The following is a 23006-nucleotide window of genomic DNA, read 5'->3' as shown; positions in this document are numbered from 1 at the left end:
GGCTTTACCCCTGGTTTTGAGGATAGCTTTCTTATCCTCACTCTATCCACACTTCCCTCTTAAATCAATAAAAGGCAAAACCCGAAACTTCTGTTTAGAAATGTGGAAAGGAATATGCAGGGAAGCAACATGATCTTCCCTAAAGCCAGTTTGGAACCAAGGGACTGAGAGGCCCAGATAGGCACTGTGTAAAAATCAGTCTATGTGTATGTCCAGGTGTGTTCAAAGACTGAATGGAGACCTCCTTTGCAACTGCTGATCTCTCTTGACTGAGGAAATTGGAAACTAAACCTAAAACAACACAAAAAACTCACACATAAACCTGCGTCATTGAGTAACTTCACTGGACACGAGGAAAAAGTCCCTTAGGCTGGGAAAAGGCCCTGGTCCATAGGCCCCAGCAGCCTCTCCCTATAGTTTGTCCAGGAGCTTAGCTCGCTAACAATGAGTCTGAATGAAGAAGGAATCAGCACAGAATCTATACAACAGCAATATATAAAAAATGAGAAAAGAAACAGGAAACATATATTGCAGATAAGCAAGCATCACAGAAAAAACATTGCCATGGGTCAGATGAACATTGTGATTAAACCAATCGCTGCGAATTTTCTAAAATCTTAGTGAAGAAATGGAGAGTTTTATAAACAATAAGCCAGGCACAGTGGCTCACACCTGTAATCCCAGCACTTTGGGAGACTGAGGTGGGAAGATTGCTTGAGCCTAGGAGTTCAAGACTAGCCTGGGCAAAATGGCAAAACCCCATCTCTGCAAAAAATACAGAAATATGCAGGCGTGGTGGTGTGTGCCTGTAGTCTTAGCTACTTGGGAGGCTGAGGCAGGAGGATCACTTGAGCCCAGGAGGTCAAGGCTGCAATGAGCTATGACTGCACCACTGCACTCCATCCTGAGCAACAGACCAAGACCTTGCCTTAATAAAAAAAAAAAAAAAAAAAAAAAAAAGAATTCTTTAGAAAACCAGAGCCCAAAGATAGGAGCTCAGGGATGACATGGTCAGATAAGAGAACGAGATAAAGCATGAATTGGGAGAGGTCTTGAAAGGGGTAGATGAGAAATAAAACAACTATAGGAAGGAAAGCCAGATGGGAAGCAGTGCAGAGCGCTGATGTCGAAAATGCCAAAAGTAATGGATGATAAGATGGAGAAAGATGGGAAAAATAAAATTCATATGAGCCAAGAGTCATAAGAGGATTGCAGAGAAAGTGGGAAATAAGCAAGACAGACAAAGAAGTTCAAACACACCCATAACTGATGTCTCCAAAGAAGATAACCAAATATGTTACTGCATATTTTAAGAAGGTTAAGGGTAGAAATTGGGGAGATGTTGTCCAAAGGATGTAGAATTCTGGTTCATTAGAGAAGTAGTTCAAGAGATCTATTGTATTATACACTAGATATACAATGGTGACTGTAGTTAACAATATATTGTATTCTTGAAAAATGCTGAGAGTGAGTGTCAAGTGTGCTCACCACAAACATGATAAAACTATGTGAGGTAATGCATAGATTCATTAGCCAGAGTCAGTCACTCCACAATGTGTACATACTTCAACCATATGTCATACACAGTAAATATGTAAGTTTTATCTATCATTAAAACATAAATAAATTCAACCTTCCTACCAAAAAATAAAAAATAAAGATGTAATCCAAGTACAGTTACTAAAAATAAAAAGACTTGGCTCTTCAACTTGAAAGATCATAACAGTGTGTCTTAGAGGGAAATATTTACAGAACCATTGATATGGAGCCTCATCTGAGTGAAGTTACTGAACGTCAGACAGAAAGAGAGAATCTTTTGGACAGGTAGATCAAGAGATCAAATTACCTCTTAACGGGAAAATATCAGCCTGGCTCAAAGCACTTCACAGCCTCAATCGACCCTTGAAGTCAGTAGAGCAAAGTCTATAAAGTCCTAAAGAGAAAACGTGTATTTTATAGCCGTCTGTACCATGCATCATAAATAAGAGAGCAGAAAAGCATCTTTGAACATGCAAGAGCTTAGGGAGTGTGGTTCCCACGAGTCACTTTCGAAGAAACTACTAGAGGATGACATTCAGGCAATTTTTTACTGGAAAAAAATGTGGTAAAAAGACCACCAGGGAGTACTGACTGACTCCATTAAGGTGTAGGATTCAGACCAAAGCGATCTGGTTACCGGCATGTCGAAATTATGCAGCTGATGAAAACCAGGAGACAAAACACCTGTGAATTGGAGAAGGAAAAGGAGAGAGATGTTTTCCCTTGTTTAATATTTGCTATTTTCTGAGTTTTGGCCCACAGACACTTATTATCTATTCAAGAAATAAATAGGCCGGGCGCGGTGGCTCAAGCCTGTAATCCCAGCACTTTGGGAGGCCGAGACGGGCAGATCACGAGGTCAGGAGATCGAGACCATCCTGGCTAACACGGTGAAACCCCGTCTCTACTAAAAAAAATACAAAAAACTAGCCGGGCGAGGTGGCGGACGCCTGTAGTCCCAGCGACTCGGGAGGCTGAGGCAGGAGAATGGCGTAGACCCGGGAGGCGGAGCTTGCAGTGAGCTGAGATCCCGCCACTGCACTCCAGCCTGGGCGACAGAGCGAGACTCCGTCTCCAAAAAAAAAAAAAAAAAAAAATGAGCCAACAGTTGAAGCTTCACTGTCTTTCAGCTAGAAACCAAAAGATGTGTACAGTTTTGTATTATCTCAATCACAACTAATGGGGGTGGAGAGGAGTTGTTCTCTCACACAGTCAGAAAAAAGGATAAGAAGAAAAAGGAAAGCAAAGGGAGCATTCTGTCTTAGGGTTGGCATTTTTCCAGCAACAAGCATTCGAGTGATCATTCTACAAGGACACCTTGTTATGCTGGTGTGCATTTGTGAAAGGAAGAGGTTCTTGGGGGGACTTTTCATATCCAGTGATGTCCATAGTGAGCCTGTGGCTTTTCATCCCTGTGAGCCTCACTAGATCTCCGTGGCTTCCTTCTCCGAGTTCTGCCTTTACCTTGGTTGCAGAGTGGTTCAGATGGCATCTAAGCCCCAGCAGCTGGTCTGTGGTGGTTCAGTCCTGGATGCCTTCTCATCTTCAGAGCCACCCATTTCCCATGTTGCAGTCTCATTGGTCTCTCTGGGCCTCAGTTTCTTGGCCTGGGATACTGCTTTGCATTGTTTGGCTTTCCCCTGCTCCTCCCAACTTCTCCCCCAAGAGAATGTGGCCTTTTCCTTGAATCCCAGCCCAGTAGCAAGACCTTACCATACCTTAGAAAGCTCTGTTGGACAATGATAGACTGAACCATGTCCTCATTGTGTCAAAGCCTCCTCAATGGGACCCTTCCACCTTCTTTTGCAATGTCCAATTCTATTTTTACATTAGGCTTATTGTTATTGTTGAGTGGCGTTTGGCCACCTGAAGTCCCAATGTGCCCCAAGTTAACTTCACGACCTTTGACTTGAATGGATAGGTTTCTTGCCAAGCTCTAACATCCCTCTCCTTCTGTTGGAACATGGAATCATCAATTCTTTTGCCTGATTATTTAAATCAATTATCCATAAGAGTGCACCTCAATTTTAATGTCCCTGTGAATGATCTGGGTTCTTATTAAAATGTGAATTCTAGTTCATTAGAGCTGGCCATAGTCTACACATCTAATGAGCTCCCAGATGATATCAGGTACTCCTGGATATATAGACCACACTTTGAGTAGCAAGGAACCTGTATCATATCACTTTAATTGGAGAGAGAAAGATTTTTTTAAGAAATTTATTTTTTGCAAATCAATACCACAAGGAGAAAACCATCTCACACCAGTCAGAATGGTGATTATTAAAAAGTCAGGAAACAACAGATGTTGGCGAGGCTGTGGAGAAATAGGAACGCTTTTACACTGTTGGTGAGAGTGTAAATTAGTTCAACCATTGTGAAAGACAGTGTGGCGATTCCTCAAGGATCTACAACCAGAAATACCGTTTGCTCTAGCAATCCCATTCCTGGGTATATACCCCCAAAATTCTAAATTATTATGCCCCCAAAATTCTAAATTATTCTACTATAAAGACACATGTACACGTATGCTTATTGCAGCACTATTTACAGTAGCAAAGACTTGGAACAAACCCAAATGCCCATCAATGATAGACTGGATGGAAAAAAGTGGCACATATACACCATGGAATACAATGCAGCCATAAAAAAGAATGAGTTCATGTCCTTTGCAGGGACATGGATGAAGCTGGAAACCATCATTCTCAGCAAACTAACACAGGAAGAGAAAACCAAACACCACTTGTTCTCACTCATAAGTTGAATAATGAGAATACTTGGACACAGTGAGGGGAACATCACACACCAGGGCCTGTTGCGGGTGGGGGACAAGGGGAGGGAGAGCATTAGGACAAATATCTAATGCATGCAGGGCTTAAAACCTAGATGACAGGTTGATAGGTACAGCAAACCACCATGGCACATGTATACCTATGTAACAAACCTGCAGGTTCTGGACATGTATCCCAGAACTTAAAGTAAAATTTTTTAAAAAATTATTTCTAATTGGCAAATAATAATTGTGTGTATTTATGAGGTACAATGTGATGTTTTGATATATGTTTACAGTATGGAATGATTAAATCAAGCTAACTAAGCAATCTATCACCTCATACACTTTTTTTGCTGTGAAAACATTTAAAATCTACTCTTAGAAATATACAACACATGATTATCTTTTTGAAATAGACAATGCATTATGTTTTATCATAGTCGCCATTTTGTGCAACAGATCACTAAAGCTTATTCCTCCTGTCTAGCTGTGCTCTTCACTCTGTACTCTTTACTCTTTGACCAACATCTCCCCTTTCCACTACAGTTGCTTTTCAGGTTCTGGAAAGATGTGTTTTTGACATTGCAACTTGGAAGTCACAAGGCATTTTTCACAAAACAATGCAGCTAGATGTAGTAAAAATAGTATGATTAGAGATGTAATGTGAGTGTTTGTGGGTTAAATAAGCTTTTGCGCACTGTCTGGAAATCATACCACCAAGAATGAAGTTGTCACTGAGGAAGAATCTACTCAGGGTTGCAACCAGCTTATGCACAGAATTCAACCCGGGGCTTAATTGAGGTAGTGGACTTTGCTGGATTTCTCACAGTAAAGCTTTTTCTCAAGCTTAAAATATGCACCCCTTTTTGAATGACTGAATCTAACATGAATGATTTTACTTGTTGCCAACTTGTGTGCCTTGAAATCCGGAGACATGTTCTTTCATGTTGAATTTTCCATAGGAATTAAAGAAATCCTTAATAAATGTCTTACAATTATAATCAACTTTAATTACTTGTTGCTATAGAGTTTTGCTTGGTTAAAAATTCTTCATCTGCTGCTTCTAATTCAGCTCAAGTTTCTGCAGCTGAAGGGATATTTTGACTCTAATGAGAGAAAATATATAAATTTTTAAATAGTTTTAGTCTTTCCTCTAGCAATGGCTATCCAAGCAGTACCAAGAGAAGAAAGCAGAGCAGGGGAGAGTGATATTTCATAAGAGTTCTAATACTGATCTTAAGAAGAAAGATTTGGAATGGTTTGCCTTTTCCAGGATGGAAATTTTGCTGTAATAGCTTGAGAACAGGAGAAAAAAATATTTGTCAACAGGTTAATCCTAAAGCTTAAGCTACGAATTGGAAAGCAGTGTCCTCACCACAAGTTTTGTGGTGCTTTTTCCTGCAGAAATTTTTAAAAGTTTCGTGTGTGTCAAAACTATTTTGATGGTTTCATTCTACATTTAGAAGAGGAAAATAAAAATCATCTCCATACCAGGCCAGATGAATCTAACAAAATCTTCTTTAAAAAGAAGGTACTGTATTAAATGAGAGTAGCATCAAACTGCAGTCACGCATGCCTTGTTGCAAACACTTATATCCACGCCACTTGTGAGAGCTGAGCATTGGCTGTGGTACGTTCCTTGGTCCACTGTTCTCTTCTGCCATATAAGAGTGGGCCATGGGCATGAAGGCTAAAGTATTTAGAAGTAAAGGGACAACATTTTTTGAAATCTATTTTGAAATCATGACTTTATAATGTGTCAACTTGACTAAGCTGAACTACGTTTCCAGGATTCCCTCTCCTGTATGTTTCACATTAGATTGGACCACAAAAGACAAACGGGAGATTTTGAAGGCAGAGGGGAAACCACAGCCATTTGGCAGCTCTGGTGCATCATCACGGAGTAGGTGGTTCCCCTCTCCCCCTCACCTGTTAGCAAGCATTCTGCCTTCCCTGGGACCTCCTCCAGCTGCTCCAGCTCCTGGGTCATGTGTGTGCTTTTAGCTTCATAAGGAGGGACCCGTGGCTTCCCCCTTCCCCTCAACTGTTGGTGTGAGTCAGCGGGGCCTGCAAGCATTCTGCCTTCTCTGGAATCCTCCTCCAGCTGTTCCAGCTTCTGGGACAGGTGTGTGCATTTATCTTCATAGGGAGGGACCCCTGACTTCACTAGGACACCCACTTCATCAGGGTTGGAAGCGACAAGAATGAAGGGAGTCTATCAATGGTAGACTTACCTGCTCTCTGAAGACCAGCAGTCTGTCCATCCAGGTGAAGGCCCAGCTCACACTAGTGGGTTCCAGCCTGCTCTTGGTCTCCCACATTCCACATGCATCTTGTTTTCTTGACTCCTGCTCTGTGAGCCTCAAGCTCCAGCATAAAACATGAAGAACAGCCTTGCAGATATGAAGAAATACAGATAAACAGTGGCTCTGCTTTTCTGATTGAACCCAGCTGATACACAAGCCTACCTACGTATACAAATAAGTACATATTTCTGTATGCATATTACATGTATATACATATTTATGTTATATAATATATACATTTCATTTTTGTATAAACATTTATATATTTATGCTTATATATACAAACAAACATATGTAAATGTTTTTGAAATGTTCAAAGAAATCAAATAAATTGTTAACAATTATTAAACCTAGATAGTGAGTGCGTGATTGTTTATTTTGCTCTTCTTTCAACATTTTCTTGTGTCTGAACTTTCCTATATAAATAATTTGGGGAAAGAAAGAATAGATCTTAACAATAAGTAAAGCCTCCAGATCCTTAGTCCAAAGAGCTGTGGAGGAAAGTCTCAGCAAAAGTTTTTTTTTTTTTCATTGAAATTAAATATCATTACATAAGTATTGAACTTTCCACTAGGTGCCAGACACTGTCCTAGGTGCTGAGGAGTCAATGGCGAGAAAATCACGAGTTCCTTGCTTCCTGCGGTTGGTATTCTAGGGTTTCTCTAAACAGCCATGGTTCTTTGAAGCCTTACATTCCGGATCCTCATGGCCACTCCTGGTATAAACAAAAAATACAAATGGTAGAAACCAATCATAGATTTCCCCTGCTGTCTGAAGGGTAGCCATTAACTTTCTCGTTTGTTTTCATTGGGAACCCATCATATGCTTGGCCCTGATTAAGGAATAAGATGTCAGGGATATTTTTTTTTTGGACTATGGTCTTCCAGTTGTACCTGGACAGCAAAACTGACCTCAGTAGAGGAACTGTTGGTGTTTTGGGGGTCCTTTTCAGTTAGGGACCAGCCTCTGAGTTGCGTATCTGGGCAGTGCTTTGTGAGGATTGTGGTTCGGGGCTGGCGGAGGTGTGATGCTGGATCACAGGTACCTGGGCTGAGAGTTAAGGGAATGATGAGTGGAGAGGGGTTGAAGACATGCACAGGTTTCACAAGCTGAGATCCTCCTCTGCCAGCAAGGCTCAGTAGGCCTGTTGTGACACATGTCTTTTTGATGAAAGGTTCTAAATGTCTCGGATGACAGTATTTGAGGAGTGTTCTTTTGCTTTTTGGCAAACACAGGATAGGAAAGGCAAGCTTTTGTAGTTTTGGAAGGGAAAGAATAAGTGGAAGATTGCAATCTCAATATGCTTAAAACCTTTTGGTTTCTATAAGCTCAAAAGCAGGGCAGGTTGTCACCTTTATTATCATCATCTGCCAGTGAATCGTCTCTATGCCAGCACTGTCCTTCTGTAATGATGGCATCAGCTTCTAGCTGTGGTAAACTTCTGGGCTGACTCTTGCCGGGCATCTCAGCACAAAGCCTGAAATGATGGGAATGAAAAAATATATATACATATGCACACATTAATTATACATATGTATTGATTCATATATTCATCAGCAAGTCTCTTGTTAAGCTGCATTTCCAGTTGTATGGCCCCACTTCCTACTGGTAGTACCGTCACAGGGCATGCCACCATTTAATCAAAATCAATGTTGATGTGTTGCAGAAATGTTTTTATAAGTGGTGTGCGTTGATTCCAGTTGTCTCTTTATTCCTGAATATAAACAGGCAAGAACAACATTGCTTTAAGATGCCTATGGAAAATGTCAACTGTTAGACTGCTATTGTTCTTTCATTGCTCTAGAAAGTATATTACTATATGGTACTCTGTGATCTTAAACAATGATAACCCCACCCATGACATCTTTGTTCATATTATTATCTCAGAGGCCAGTAATAGCTGGCCTCTGAGATGACTGTCTGTGATCTCATCTTCTGGTATTTATGCCCTTGTGAAGGGTCCTCTACACTGAATCAGAGTTGGCCCTGTGTGCCCCGTAGAATATGGCAGAGGTGCCAGCGTGTAACTAAGGATAAGTCACAAAAAGCATTTCAAGGCCTACCTTTGTCTCTTGTTCAAATTTTCCATATCTTTAATGATTTTTGTCTATTTGCTCTATAGTTTACTGAGAGAGTAGGATTGAAATCCCAGACTATAGTTACAAATTTGCCAAATTATTTTCATTTCTATCATTGTTTTGTTTATGTATTTTGAAGCTGTTACTAGACACATATGCATGTAGGTTATTATGTCTTTTTAATGAATTAACTCATTTATCATTATAAAATGCTTCCTCTTAATCCCTTTTAATATTGCTGGTTCTAAAATTCTCTGTCTATATTAATATAAGCCCTCCAGGTTTTTTATTGATATTTGCATAATATATATATAATGCAAATATATCTATCTATCTATCTATCTATCTATCTATCTATCTATCTATCTATCTCACACGTGTGTGTGTGTGTATTTCTATCATGCTACTTTCAGCCTGTCTGTGCCTTTATATTTAAAATGCATTTCTCTTAAACAACATGCCGTGGAATTTTGTTGCTTTGTCAATTCACAAAAGCCTTTTAATTGATGGATATACAAGTTGGGTTTCAACCAGAGAAGCAAAACCAGTAGGAGATAAGAGTAATAGATTTACTGTAAGAAATTGGCTTATGTGATTGTGGTAACTGGCTAGGCAAGTTGGACATTATTGGGCAGGTCACTGAGAAGGGGGAACCGGAACTCAGGCGTGGTGGATGCTGCTGTCCACAGGCAGAATTTCTTCTTCATCGGAGAGGCTTCAGCTCTGCTCTTAGGCCTTTCAACTGACTGAGTAAGGCCCACCCAGATTATCTAGGATAAGTAAATGAAACTATCATAGCAACACCTAGATTCATGTTTGATTAAGATATTGTGAATTGTAGCCCACAAAAGCCAACACATCATTAGGCTGTCACAGTGAGGTTGATCACAAGCCTTTTACATTAAATGTAACTATTAATAGAGTTGGGTTTAAATTTACCATGCTGAGACTTATTTTATATGTATTTCCTATTTCCCTTGTAATTTTTCTTTATTCCCTGATATCTTTTGGATTGAGCACTTTTTATGGTAGTTATTCTTCTTCACGTTACTTTTTTAATGGTTCCTTAGGGATTTCCAGTATAAGTTTTTCACTGAGCGATGAATTCTAGGTTGATAGTTTTTTTTTTCTTTCAGCACTTTAAAAACATGGCTTTACTGTATTTTGATGTGCATAACTCCTGTCTTCCTTGTCTTTGTTGCCTCTATTTAAAGTGTCTTTTTTTTTTTTTCTTTTTTGAGAAGGAGTCTCAGTCTGTCGCCCAGGCTGGAGTGCAATGGCGTGATCTCAGCTCACTGCAACCTTGGCCTCCCGGGTTCAAGCAATTCTCCCGCCTCAGTCTCCTGAGCAGCTGGAATTACAGGTGCCCGTCACCACGCCCGGCTAACAGGATTTCACCATGTTCGTCATGTTGGTCTCAAACTCCTGACCTTGTCATCCTCCTGTCTCAACCTCCCAAAGTGCTAGGATTACAGGCATGAACCACTGCGTCCGGCCCTAAAGTGTCATTTTTAAAACAAGTTTTAGTGTTCGTTTTTTGATCACCAGGTTTTAGAAATTTGGTTATGAAGTGGCTTGAAATGGTTTGAAAGTTTATTTTACTTGACCTTCTTGGATCTGCGGACTTACAGTTTTCCTAAAGATTTGTAAAATTCAAATGTGGCCATTATTCTTCAAATGTTTTTTCTGTATCTGCCCTTCCTCTCCTAGAATTCCATACATGTGTGTTAGAACATTTAATAGTATACATAGTCATGGATACCCTTGTTATTTCCTCCCATCTTTTGTCTGTTTTATTTTGAATAGATTTTTATTGCTTTGTATTCCTGTTCATTGATATTTTTCTCTGCAGTGTCTAATTTGCTGTTAATGGCTCTTCAGATATTTTACTTTTCGTCTCTAGAAGTTCTATTTGGGTCTTTTCCTATGTTACATCTTTCACCTCATCATACTTATGTTTTCCTATACCTTCATGAACATATGTGGGCTATTTATAAATGTTTTTATCATCTTCTTCTGCTGGTTTCATCGTGTCTATCATTTCTGGCTCAGTGGCTAATGAGTAAATTTTCTTCATGCTTCTTCGTATGGTAACTTTTGTTGGACACAGAACATTGTAAATTTTTTGTTCTCAAGTGCTAGATTTTTTGAATTCCTTACTGGTGTTTAATTTTGTTTTATCACTTAGTTAAATTACTTGGAATCAGATTTTTTAAGGCTTGCTTTTAAGCTTTGTTAGGACTTGTTCAGTGCAACTTTTAATCTAGGTCTAGTTCCTAGCCCCACGAGGAAAGCAATTCTCTGAGGGTTTTACCCAATGCCTCATGTATCACAAAGTCTTTTTGGATGGTGGGAACACAGATGATTTCCAGCTCTGGGTGAGCTCAGAGAATTGTTCTGCATTCTACTTTCTGGTGACTCTTTGCCAGACTCAGATAATTGCCTCTCCCATAATCACAGATGAACCCTCAGCCAAAGATTTGAAGGCTCTTCTCTGGCAATCTCCAGAACTCTCACTCTCTCTTTGTAGCTCTCTCCTCTCCAGTATTTTGCCTTGAAAATTCTTGCCCTCTTGATCAAACTTCAATTTCTTTTTCTCAATTCGGGGAGACCACCAGGCTCTGTTTGGATTCTCTTCCCTTTGCTGAATCTTGGAAACGTCTTCTAGACAGTGAGCTGGAGAAACCTTGGGGAATTATTTGCTTACCTTCTCTACAGGCCCCTGAACTTTTTAAATTGCCCAGTTTATAGAAAACATTATTTTTACCATTCTCTAGTTGTTTAAGACAGGAGGGTCGCTGTTACTCCATCTTGGCCAGAAGCAGAAATGTCCATTTATTTGTTTTGAACAGAATAGAATATCGTCATAAAATAACCTTTTAATATTTAAAATTTAACATTGTAAAAAGAAGGAAAGAGACCCAATTATAAACACAGGATAAACCTTAGAGTTATGTCTTACATTTCTAACTTTAGCACAGCAATTGAAGTGTAAAATTCTCATAGGGTAATTACGTTAATAAACCATTACCCTTTCACAGTTTTAGCAGTCAAATTTTGTACACCAACAGTGAGTCCTTCAGGCTCCATGAATTTGGTTACAAATTCCGCTTGATAGGAATCTGTCTCAGGCCACTGGGCCTCAAGTCTATTTTTTCCCCTTGAGCTATGTAAGTATAGTTTTAGGTAAATAAGAATTGGAAATGAGCCTCACTCTAGTGACTGGCTAGGTCAGCCCAATATCTATTAGTGCTGACAACCCAATAACTTTCTTTTGAAGACCATCTAACAAACAGCCAAGATTGCTTAGCTAGATAGCAACAGAAAAATAATTTGAGAGCTTCAAGTGTATTGAACTTCTGGGATGAGGTTTTGCAATGAATCTGTAAAATTCTCACACATAGTTGGTTTTTTATATTACATATAATGACTCCGTTCATCTAAATATGGCTCTAATTTTTTTCTTTTTCTGTAAATTACCATAAAAATTAAAATTTTATTTTATATACGCAAATGTTGGTCCTGTACACTGATTTTTACTGTTCTCTTAACACACTAACCACATCACTGCAATCGTCATTCCTATAAAACACTTCTGGTTCGTAAAAGAGCCACATATGCAAAGCAACCCCCCAAAATGCTGAAGGAACCAAGAGACCAAAGGGAAAGGTAGACAAATCCTGTTTGTCAGTGTGGGATGATTCAGTGGGAGAACTTAGAGTCAGAAGTGTGGTCTTGGGTGGCCACAAGACAGGCAGATGGCCACACCATAACCCCCTAGACCCAGGGATTATGCCTGGGGAGAAATGATACGTGCTCTGGAAGGAATGTGTAGGTAGCTACAGCTGTCACAGCCTATGATTTCTGCAACAATATCAAGGATTGTTTGGAAGAAAACTTACAGTGAATAGGTGTTCCTACATAAAGAGTAATTCATCAACAACATTTTGGAGGCATTCCTAGACTTGGGGTTAGTTAGAAGTGGGATGGCAGATTAGCATTTAAGATTAAGTCATTCTTGTCCCCGTATCTTCCTTTTGAATATCTCAACTCTTCAACAAGGAAGGTTATTTTGGTTTCAAAACCCTTCAGAAATTAATTTTGGCATAACCCTTTTACTCCTTCCAACCTTCTTTGAAACTTTCATCATTTCTCTGAAATTATCACAACAGTATTTTTGTTTCCTTTGAAAATGAAAATCCCTCATTTCACTTTGAATCATTTTTTTAAAAGTGTATAGCACTCACTTGGTAAAAATATGATAATTCAAATTTAGACCAATGTCTATAAACTCATATCATTGAGATATTGTTTAATACATTTGTTTCATAAACTTCCAGTATTTCAAATACTTAAAAATCTACTCAATACCTACTGCAATGTAAATTGTGTCTTATAAAAATTGACAAATTGGGAGCGATTGCTATTTTCCTACGCAAGATCCATTTTCTTGTCTTTTTTTAAGAGAACCAGAGAAATAACCCTAATGTTAGCTGTTTGGAATAAAGACTACATTTCCCAGCTGCACTTGCATGTGGATATGACTATGTGATTAAATCCTGGTCAATGCAACATAAGCAGAAGCATCGTGTGGGACTTCTGAGAAGCTCCTTAAAGTCAACTGGCCCCACTGGGAGCTGTGTCCTCTTTTGGCTTCTCCTCTTTCTCCCTCTTCTTCATAGCCTAGAATTCAGATTGATGGAGCTCCAGTAGCCAACTTGGACGATGAAACAAACATGAGAATGGAAACCATATATTAGAAGGGTAGAAAGAGAGAAAGAGCTTGGGTCCTTGATGACTATAGAGCTACTTTACCAACCTTGTGCTGACCTCTTGCTTTCTCTTAAGGAAGAGAGAAAATCTCCTATTTTGTTTTAGCCACTATATTATATATATATGTGTGTGTGTGTGTGCGTGTGTGTGTGTGTGTACATATGTGTGTGTGTGTATATGTGTGTGTGTATGTATATATGTACATATATACATTTATATACATATATGCACACACATATATAATAGCGTGGCTAAAACATATATATATATATATATAAATATAAAGAGAGAGAGAGAGAGAGTGAGAGAAAGACAGAGAGAGACAGAGAGATGGAGTTTCACTCTTGTTGCCCAAGCTGGAGTACAGTGGCATGATCTCGACTCACTGCAACCTCCGCCTCCTGGGTTCAAGCGATTCTCCTGCCTCAGCCTTCCGAGCAGCTGGGATTACAGGCGCCTGCCACCATGCCCAGCTAATTTTTTTTTGTATTTTTAGTAGAGATGAAGTCTTGCCATGTTGCCAGGCTGGTCTTGAACTCCTGACCTCAGTCGATCCACCCCCCTCAGCCTCCCAAAGTGCTGGGATTACAGGCGTAAGCCACTGCGCCCAGCCTATTTTTTTGTTATCTACAACAGAAACAAATCCTGAGTGATACAACAATAGTGATATCATTTTGTAAATAATTCAAATCATCAAAAACCTCAAGTTATATGTGTAAAAATATACAGATATAGGCGTAGGTACATATATTTATGTATACACACACACACACACGCACATATATATGGTGATCATATGCATCCAGTGATTGGCATTTATTTCAGGAAGTTTGGTTAGACTCCTTTGTACTTGCATAGCCCGGTCTTTTGCCCATACTATCACAGGCCATGCCACATTTTATCAAAATGAATTTTGATTTTTTGTAGAAATACTTTTATGATTGGTAAAAATACTTCTATCATTTATTTCAGCTACCTATTCATTAATGAAAAAATAGCAACATTGCTTTTAGTAAGATAGCCATAGAAAATATAAAGTACTAGATTGGCTGCTGTTAATTCACTGCACTAAAAGATATATTACTGTGTGTTATCTTATACGCTTAGATAATGATGATCTCACCCATGATATCTTAGTCCATACTCTTCTGTAATAACTAGCCTCCAAGATGGCTGGCCCTTAATGATTCTCATCTCTTTTTCATACCCTTTTGTATCCCCACCCACACTGAATCAGTGCTGGTCTCTTATGCCTCATAGTATATGGCACAAGTGACAATGTGTGCACTCTGGGGCTGGGACATAGGAGGTATTTCAGGTTTCACCTTGCTCTCTGGGGTCACTTGCCCTGGGGGAGGCTAGCATCAGGTTGTGAGGACACTCAAATAATCCCATAGTGAAGTCTCCATGGGGAGAAGAGGACTTGCCAAAACTGACCTGCCAGGCAGATGAGTGAGCCATCTTGGAACTGGATTCTCCAGCCCCCACCAAGCCTTCAGATGATGGCAGCCCCAATTGAAATCTGACTCCGCTTCACCAAAAACTCAGAGCCAGAATCACATAATCAAGCCACTCCTGAATTTATGACCCACAGAATCCAAGCGAGATAAAAAATGATTGTGGTTACTTTAAGCCACTGTGTTTTGTAGTGATTTGCTATAGTAGTAAATAATAGTATGCTAGCATAGTAAACAATAGATAGCAGTAGTAAATAACAGATATGCTAATGATCGAACTTTGGATATTTTTATAGAAATCAAATCAAGCTCATCATTATAGCTGTTTCTTCTCCTTTAACCTTTGGTTAATTTCTAATAATTCACAAATTTTTTTTTCTTTTTTTGGGAAAATAAAAACTTGTTAATGGCAATCACGGGTTTACAAGAAACAAATATTTTCAACTCTAATTTTCAGGCATATTTTATCCTTTTTAAAAACTTATTTTGAGTGAGTAATTTATTAGCTATGGTTTTATTTTAAAGCTATCTAGTCCAAATTTATTATTATTACAGTTATATTTCAGGCATTTCATTTCTAATTTACTGAAAATTTTTCGAGTTGTTTTTCCAGATAGAAACTCCTTGTATCATAAGTAGATTTTTTTACACAACTGATTTTGTTATTGACATAATAGTAGGCACGACGAAATGTTAAAATGATGCATCCTTGATAACTATATTCAACCTATTGAATATCTGAAATTCAAAGTTCTTTGACATCTTACATTTGGCCTTGAATTGTTTTGTATGTTCTGATTTAATTGTAACCCATGGCCCAATACCCTATCTCCTTGTGTTCTGAGGTGTAGATTTGGGGTCTACGCTCTGGAATTAATCCCTATAGACCCATGAACAGTGGAGTCTGAGCTTTGCTTTAATGTACAGGCTCCCAGGATCCAGGTGATACTTTCGGACTGCCTGGATGGGAGACTTGGTCTTTCTAGTTTATTCTATGCCTACCTGAAGGCCCCCGGCAGGTCCTATGGGAGCCATCACAGGTGACATGAGCAGAAAACTGCATTCGAGTCTCACATAAAAATTAAGCTCTCCACAGAGGGGCCTGAAGGCAGGTGGACAGATGGAGTATGTGGTATCTATTCTGATAGCAAGATATCCCAGTCTGATTCTTTGGCGATATATGGCAAAGATGTTTAAAATGCAGAGAGGCTTTTACAAGGCCAGGTTCACTTTTGCCCACTGAAACATCTGGAATTCGGCACAGGGTCTGTGAGTTTTCTCACCAAGGAAATCCTCTCTGTGGAGGTAACAGGGGCTCAGCTGATCTTGCTCAGAGACGCTTGAGGAGCTGCACCTCCTTGTGCATGAGAGACCTGTCTTTAGGTGGAAGGAGGAAGGTTGCTCACTGGTGATGGTGGAGGTGCACATGGAATGAGACTCACTGGCTTTGGAGTTAGACGGATCTGGAGTTAGACAGATCCTAATTCACCAACATGACACTTTGGGAAAATTTACTCAGACTCACTATATCTCAGTCTTCTCATTCTATAAAAACAGAATAATAAAACTTCCCTCAAAGAGTTGCTGGGACTCAGTGACTTCCATCCTGCCCTTCACCCCATAATGGGTGAGTGCTCAAGAGATAAGAGCAATTATTCTTATCATCCAATTAACTCTGGATGTGCATTCAGGTTGTGGGGGGTGATAGCTGGCATAGTTAGCTTCTCCTCTGCTCTCCCTCTTGGGTCCCCCAGGCCACTCTGGTCTCAAACTTGAGACAAAGACTCAGAAACCTCTGAAGGAAGACACCTAGGCAAAAGTGAAAAGATTCTTGCAGAAGCCATTTTCCATTGTCAAAGACTAGAGAGCGAGCAAAGGAAGGGGGAGGCAATGCCACTGGAAAGAGAAAGAAGGGGGCAGAATCCCCCCAGCCCCAAAGCAAGAAGGATCTTCAGGTTGTCCCAAGAGAGCAATAGGGACAGAGAGACAGCTCAGCACTTAGCTTTCCTCAGTTTGGCCTCCACTGACACATGTTCTGGGGACATCTGCTGTCCAAAGGTGTGGCCACTTGCTTCTGAGCAGAGAAGTAGGAACCTGGGCACCGAGTCCCAAGAGTGGGAATGTGAAGCACAAGCCTCACTCCCTGACCAAGCAGTAATGGAGAAAGACCAGGTGAGAACTGCTCTGTGGCCAGGACACAGGGGGCATCTTCTCCCCCTCCCCCAGTGCTGGGCCCTTGTCACCATCCTTCCTTTGCCAACACATAGCAGAGACACAGATGCTAGATGGGTCACTCACAGACCCTAGGATAATGTGGCTCACAGTAATTTGCACAGATATATATATTTTGGAGGCCATACATGTTGACAAAGTTTTACTTTAAAAATGATGTTAAGATAAACAAACTAACTTCTCTTAGCACCATCAATGTGCCAAAGAAAGGACATTCTACTAGAAAGAAAAGGTTAGAAAGGACACTATCAGAGTAAAGAAGTGCTCTTCAAATGGAAGAATTTGGCTTTCTTCAAAATGAACCGTGCACTTGGTTCTCTTTCTTGTAGGTGGTAGAGCCCGTCTGTACCCAGCATGGGAGTCAGAACGTTTCTGAGGATCCACCTTGAAATGGGCCCCACGTTCCTTAGGAGCATGGGCATAGGAGTCCGATGCCCTGGGCTGGCATCTGCTCTGCTCCTTAGTGTCTGCATGGCCTCAGAGGAATTGCTTAGGGTCTCTGGGTCACAGTTGCTTCCTGGGTAACATGGAGTATGTGAGATGTGCTCAAGAGATGAAAGCAATTATTCTTATCGTGCAATTAACTCTGGATGTGCATTCAGGTTGTGGTGGGTGATAGCTGGCATAGTTATCCTCTCCTCTGCTCTCCCCTGCCCACCTAATAGAATTGTTTTGAGGATAATTTAGGTTAACATCAGCAAAGCACTTAGCTCAATATCCAGAATTAGGAAAGGGGTTTATAAGTGAGAGCTGCCATTACTTTTCATTGTTTTAACTTTAGATCATCCAGAGACTGCTATGTTTATCTACAAAGTACTGTTTTCTACTAATTCAATGATATCACTTGGCTAGCTTTAGGGACTTCTGATAATATCCATAACATACTCATGCATGCCCCAAAAAAGTCCCTCATGTCAACCAAGTTATGGAGTGATCTAGAACATGTTTTACAATTGCCTTACGTGAACCAGGTAAGGGGTCTGACCCTCACCGGCTTAGCCACCCATTAACCTTCCAGCATTTGGTCCTGAGGCTTTGGGCAGAAGTCACTGCTGATTCCACAGTTCTTCCGGGAGATGAGTCTGCCCTCTCCCCTTGCACTTTAAAGGAAGTTAATCTGGCCCTGGATCTTCTGGAGTTGAGTAAGGCTTTTTCCTGAAGGGTGATTCTGAGCTATCCTTTGTTTCTCCCCCTCTCTCTCCTTGTCCTCCCTCACCCTACCCCTTTCTGCAAATAACAGGTATGTGATTGTGTAAGAGACAGCCTGACCTACAACCTACGTGTTTGGACAGAGCCATCGGAGAGGTGGACGCTAAGTACTGTGAGCCCAGCCCTTGGCTCACTGTACAAACGCACAGCCCTCAACAGAGGGTGCCCAATAAAGCAAGTTCTGTCCTATTTCTTATTCTTGCCCTTCTGCTTTCATCCCAACTTTTTGGCTTATATCCAAAAGTTGAAAAGTACCCCATAATAATTTGCTTTCTTTTTTTTTTTTCTTTTTGGAGACAGAGTCTCACTGTGTTGCCCAGGCTGGAGTGCAATGGTGTGATCTTGGCTCACTGCAACCTCCACTTCCTGGGCTCTAGCAATCCTTCCACCTTAGCCTCCCGAGTAGCTGAGACTACAGGCGTGCACCACCACGCCTGGCTAATTTTTTATATTTTAGTAGAGATGGGGTTTTACCATGTTGCCCAGGCTGGTCTCAAACTCCTGAGCTCAAGCAATGCACTCGCCTCGGCCTCCCAAACTGTGCCCAGCCTAAATTTGCTTTGAATATTAAAAAGATGGGGATATGAATTACTTTCTGTAACATTAATATCAAATGCTGAAAGCATAAGTACTTTATAAAGAATGATTTGAGTAATTCACTGAAACAATATAATGAAGTAAAAGATACATAGATACACCCCTATCAACTTATGGGGATGAACACATATCTGTGACCATTTATCTGGAACCAAGAGATCAAAATTCACAGCTCTGATTGCAGATATCTCCTAGAGACCATCTCACTGATGCACAGTGCTGTAAACATTGCAAACACATCACCACATAATAATAATGCAAAGATATCCTAGAATCATATAGGGAATCTCCGGAGAAAGGATGAGGTAATAAGCCAGGCAGTTGGAAAATGGGAAAATGATTGGGCCTGTAGCCCCTGAAAGCTCGTCCTGCATTGAGAGGGAGGCCCCATGTGATGGGGCTGACAATGTATTGTTCATTCCTCATCTTACAGAATCACTCTCGGTAGTTTGGTTGATTGTATCAGACTACTACAATAATAATAACATCAATAAAAAAAGAGAATCTGGGACTTTTCCTACTTTTACCAAAAAAGAAGGAAACATTTTAAAGCATCTTTCTGAACCCTACTCTAATTGTATTTCTTTAGTTTCCTAATTGGAAGGTACAGATTTCTGTAGCCAAATTTGATGAAATCAAAGCCCTACAATTTTTTTTTTTTTTTTTTTTTGAGATGGAGTCTTGCTGCAATGCCCAGGCTGGAGTGCAGTGGCAAGATCTTGACTCACTGCTACCTCCGCTTTCCAGGTTCAAGAGAGTCTTCTGCCTCAGGATCCTGAGTAGCTGGGACTACAAGTGCACACCACCACGCCCAGCTAATTTTTGTATTTTTAGTAGAGACGGGGTTTCACCATATGGGCCAGGCTGGTCTCGAATTCCTCACCTCAGGTGATCTGCCCTCCTCAGCCTCCCAAGGTGCTGGGATTACAGGTGTGAGCCACCGCCCTGCCCAAAAGAATAATTTGAACTAAATGAATTTCATATTTTTGTTTGAAAGTCTGGACTTTTATGAAAGAATGTATTTATCTGCTAAACATTAACTGAGAAATTGGAATGAAGACAGCGCTTTTCAATTTAGAGGAGGAAGAAAAATTAATAATAATAATGGTATTAATATTATTTTTAAAAGGCTTTAATACAAGTATGAGTAGGATTATTATACAAAATAATGGTCACTAGGTATCAAAATTGACTTTTCCACCCTTAAAGAGCTACTTTCTGGAAACTAAGTGTGATTAGTAAGGAGGGGAGACCTTTGGTCTTCTAGTTGCACCTGTTGCCAGAAGAAGGGGCTCCCTATCTAGGCAGCAAGAGAGGGTTCTTGGATCTCCCGCAGGAAAGAACTCAAGGTGAGTCACAGAGTGCAGCAAGAACACAGAGAGTTTATCGAAAGCTACTCAGAGTAGAGTGCCCTCAGAAGGCAGGAGGAGGAAAGCCTCCTCTTTGTTTTAAGTTTTTCTTACATAGGGGTCTTATCTATGTAAAAGCTACGCTGTATCTACGTGCAGGTGGGCTGACAGCATGACAACATTTATTACTTTGCTGATTTAAAGGAAATGATCCATGGCACTTACTGCGTAAATACATTTAGCGCATAACTATATTGGGCCAGCCAGTCGGCTGTCGGAGGAGGGTGTCCTTGCAGGTGTTATCAAGCTGCTTCCTCAGCCGTAAACATCTTATGACCATGGGTCATGACTAGCAAGGAATGTGCCTTGATTTCAAAATGGTGTTGCTCTGGCTCTCCTATGCTCCTGCTTCCCTAACACACCCATCAATGAATGAGATGTGCCTCCTTTCCGATGACGCCATATCTATGCCCTGAGCCCCCCACTGCCTGATTAGTAGGCAGTGCCATCTTTTCCTGGTGCCTTCTTGCCCAATTGCTCCTTTTTGGAGTCCTCAGTGGGGGAGGAGAGGGTGGTTCTCATGGGCCCCCGGATTGAACCTGGGGGTATTCACCACCCACCACACACCCCCTAGTGGGATTGGGGTCCCTGGGAGTTGTGATGGCTGTCCAAGCTGCCAGCCTCTTGCTGCTGTCCCTGCCTCTCGCCACCAGCCTCCAGGGGGTGCCAGTCCAGCTCTTCCTCTGGGGCTTTCTCCAATCATTTTGTCGGTTTGTTTCGGTTGTGGAGTAGATAAAGGCATTAAGTATAACAAATTTACATCTTCTTTCTGTTTGTACACTTAAAAGAAATAGTATAATAAAAACAATGCAAGTAAACTCTTTTAGAAGCAGTTGCGTTGATGTAAAATTGGGAGATGGCGTATACTAAGATGGTTGTGATATAAACTAGACAAATGTTTTTAAGGATTTTTTTTTTTAAAGCGTTCAGGGAGGACATGCCTTGTATCAAATAACTTGATTGGCTTCTGAATAAAAGATGTATTCTCTTTCCACTACTCCAGGTGATCCCCTGGGCATATTCTGTGTAGGCCTGGAACCAGGAGTCCAGGGCCTGAGTTTGAAGAAGGCAGGTTTAGAATCAAGGAAAGAAAAACCCTGAGCTGTTAGCTAAAGGTGAGAGGGGCGTGATGGCTGCAGGATGGTGTGGTGTCCAGGCAGGGGTGGGGGCAGGGGCATGTCAGTATCAGAGTCTCCTAGGGAGACACCCACGTCCCTCCTGGAGAGACCTGGTGAGATCTCAGATAGCAGAGGTTAAATTTGCAAATCACTCAATGAGGAGTCAAAACAGTAGCTCCTGGGGGGCTAGTGAGACTACAGGATATATGCTAATGACAGTATTAAGAGTGACGGGAAGCGACTTTGTCCTCATCAGTGACAGTCATCTCCAGACAGCAATAAATGCATTCCTGAATATTGTGTGTGGCATAAATAAATAAATAAATAGGCCAGAAATGAAATTCTAATAGACTTGGTGGAAAGTAATTTGCAAACAAATCTTTTTGCTGCTGGGGATGCAAACGGCATCTGTGGGAGAGGTCGTCAGTGTCTCTAACACATTTCCTAATTACTAATGCTAATTACTTGCATCATCATTTGCATACCGTCTTGAGGCAGAAACTACCAGGGCCCAGGAGTAGGTTTTCTTCTTTCTTTTTCTTTCTTTTTTTCTTTTTGCTTTTTCTTTTCGTTTCTGTTCATTCAGAAATGAAGAATACAGAATTCTACCTAGGCTGAGTGCTTCTCCACACACAGGACACACAGGACGGCTGGAACAGATTTTGCCCCTCTCCTTTTAGAGTCTGGCAGCTTCCAGCTCTCAGATCTAAACATAAAGACAGATATAGATACATGTGTGTATATATATATAATTGGGAAATGGATATAAATGGAGATATATATATGGCCGATTTGCAAGAATTTTTAGGCACTTCCAATTCTGGGAATCCATATGGCCCAGTGGTTAAAAGCCCAGGCCCTGGATTCAGACCCTGACTCAGCCACTTACTAGCTCTGAGATCTACAGAATGGAGTGTTTAAAAAAGAAGAAGAAGAAGAAAAAAAACTTTAGACAAATTAAATCTGACAAAGTTTGAGCAAAGAACAACAGATGAATCGGACACCCTCAGAACTAAAATAAATTCCGAGCAACTCTGGGGCTGCCACATGGTTGGTTAACATTTATGGACAGAAAAAGGCCAGTGACTTATGGAAAACGGAAGTGAGGGACAGAAAACAGCCAGAGATTGGCTATAGCTCTGCGTTGCCTTACTGGAACACAGTGTGAACAGTTGACGGCCTGTGATTGGCTGAAACTCTGTGATTGGCACAGGGGTAGGTTACAACTTGCTTACATGTCCAATTAGGTTACAGTCCACTATGTACAGAGAAACCCTTAAACTGAACTTAAGATATGTATGGAGGCAACTTTAAGCTGAACTCAATTTAACAGGAGTAATACAGGGTGTTCCTTCCAAGGTTGCTGTGAAGATCTGCACCATGGCCAGAGAATTTTCTATATAGAGAAAATTTAAAAATATTTACAATGCCAGAGAAATAACGCTTAAATGTTGGGGTTAGAATAACAAAGGAACACTAGCTATATTTGCAATGGCTTCATTGCATCTCTCACTT

Source organism: Macaca thibetana, chromosome 12 (genome assembly GCF_024542745.1).
Source record: "Macaca thibetana thibetana isolate TM-01 chromosome 12, ASM2454274v1, whole genome shotgun sequence".
In the NCBI taxonomy this organism is placed as follows: Eukaryota; Metazoa; Chordata; class Mammalia; order Primates; family Cercopithecidae; genus Macaca; species Macaca thibetana.
Note: the sequence above shows the minus strand (reverse complement) of the source record.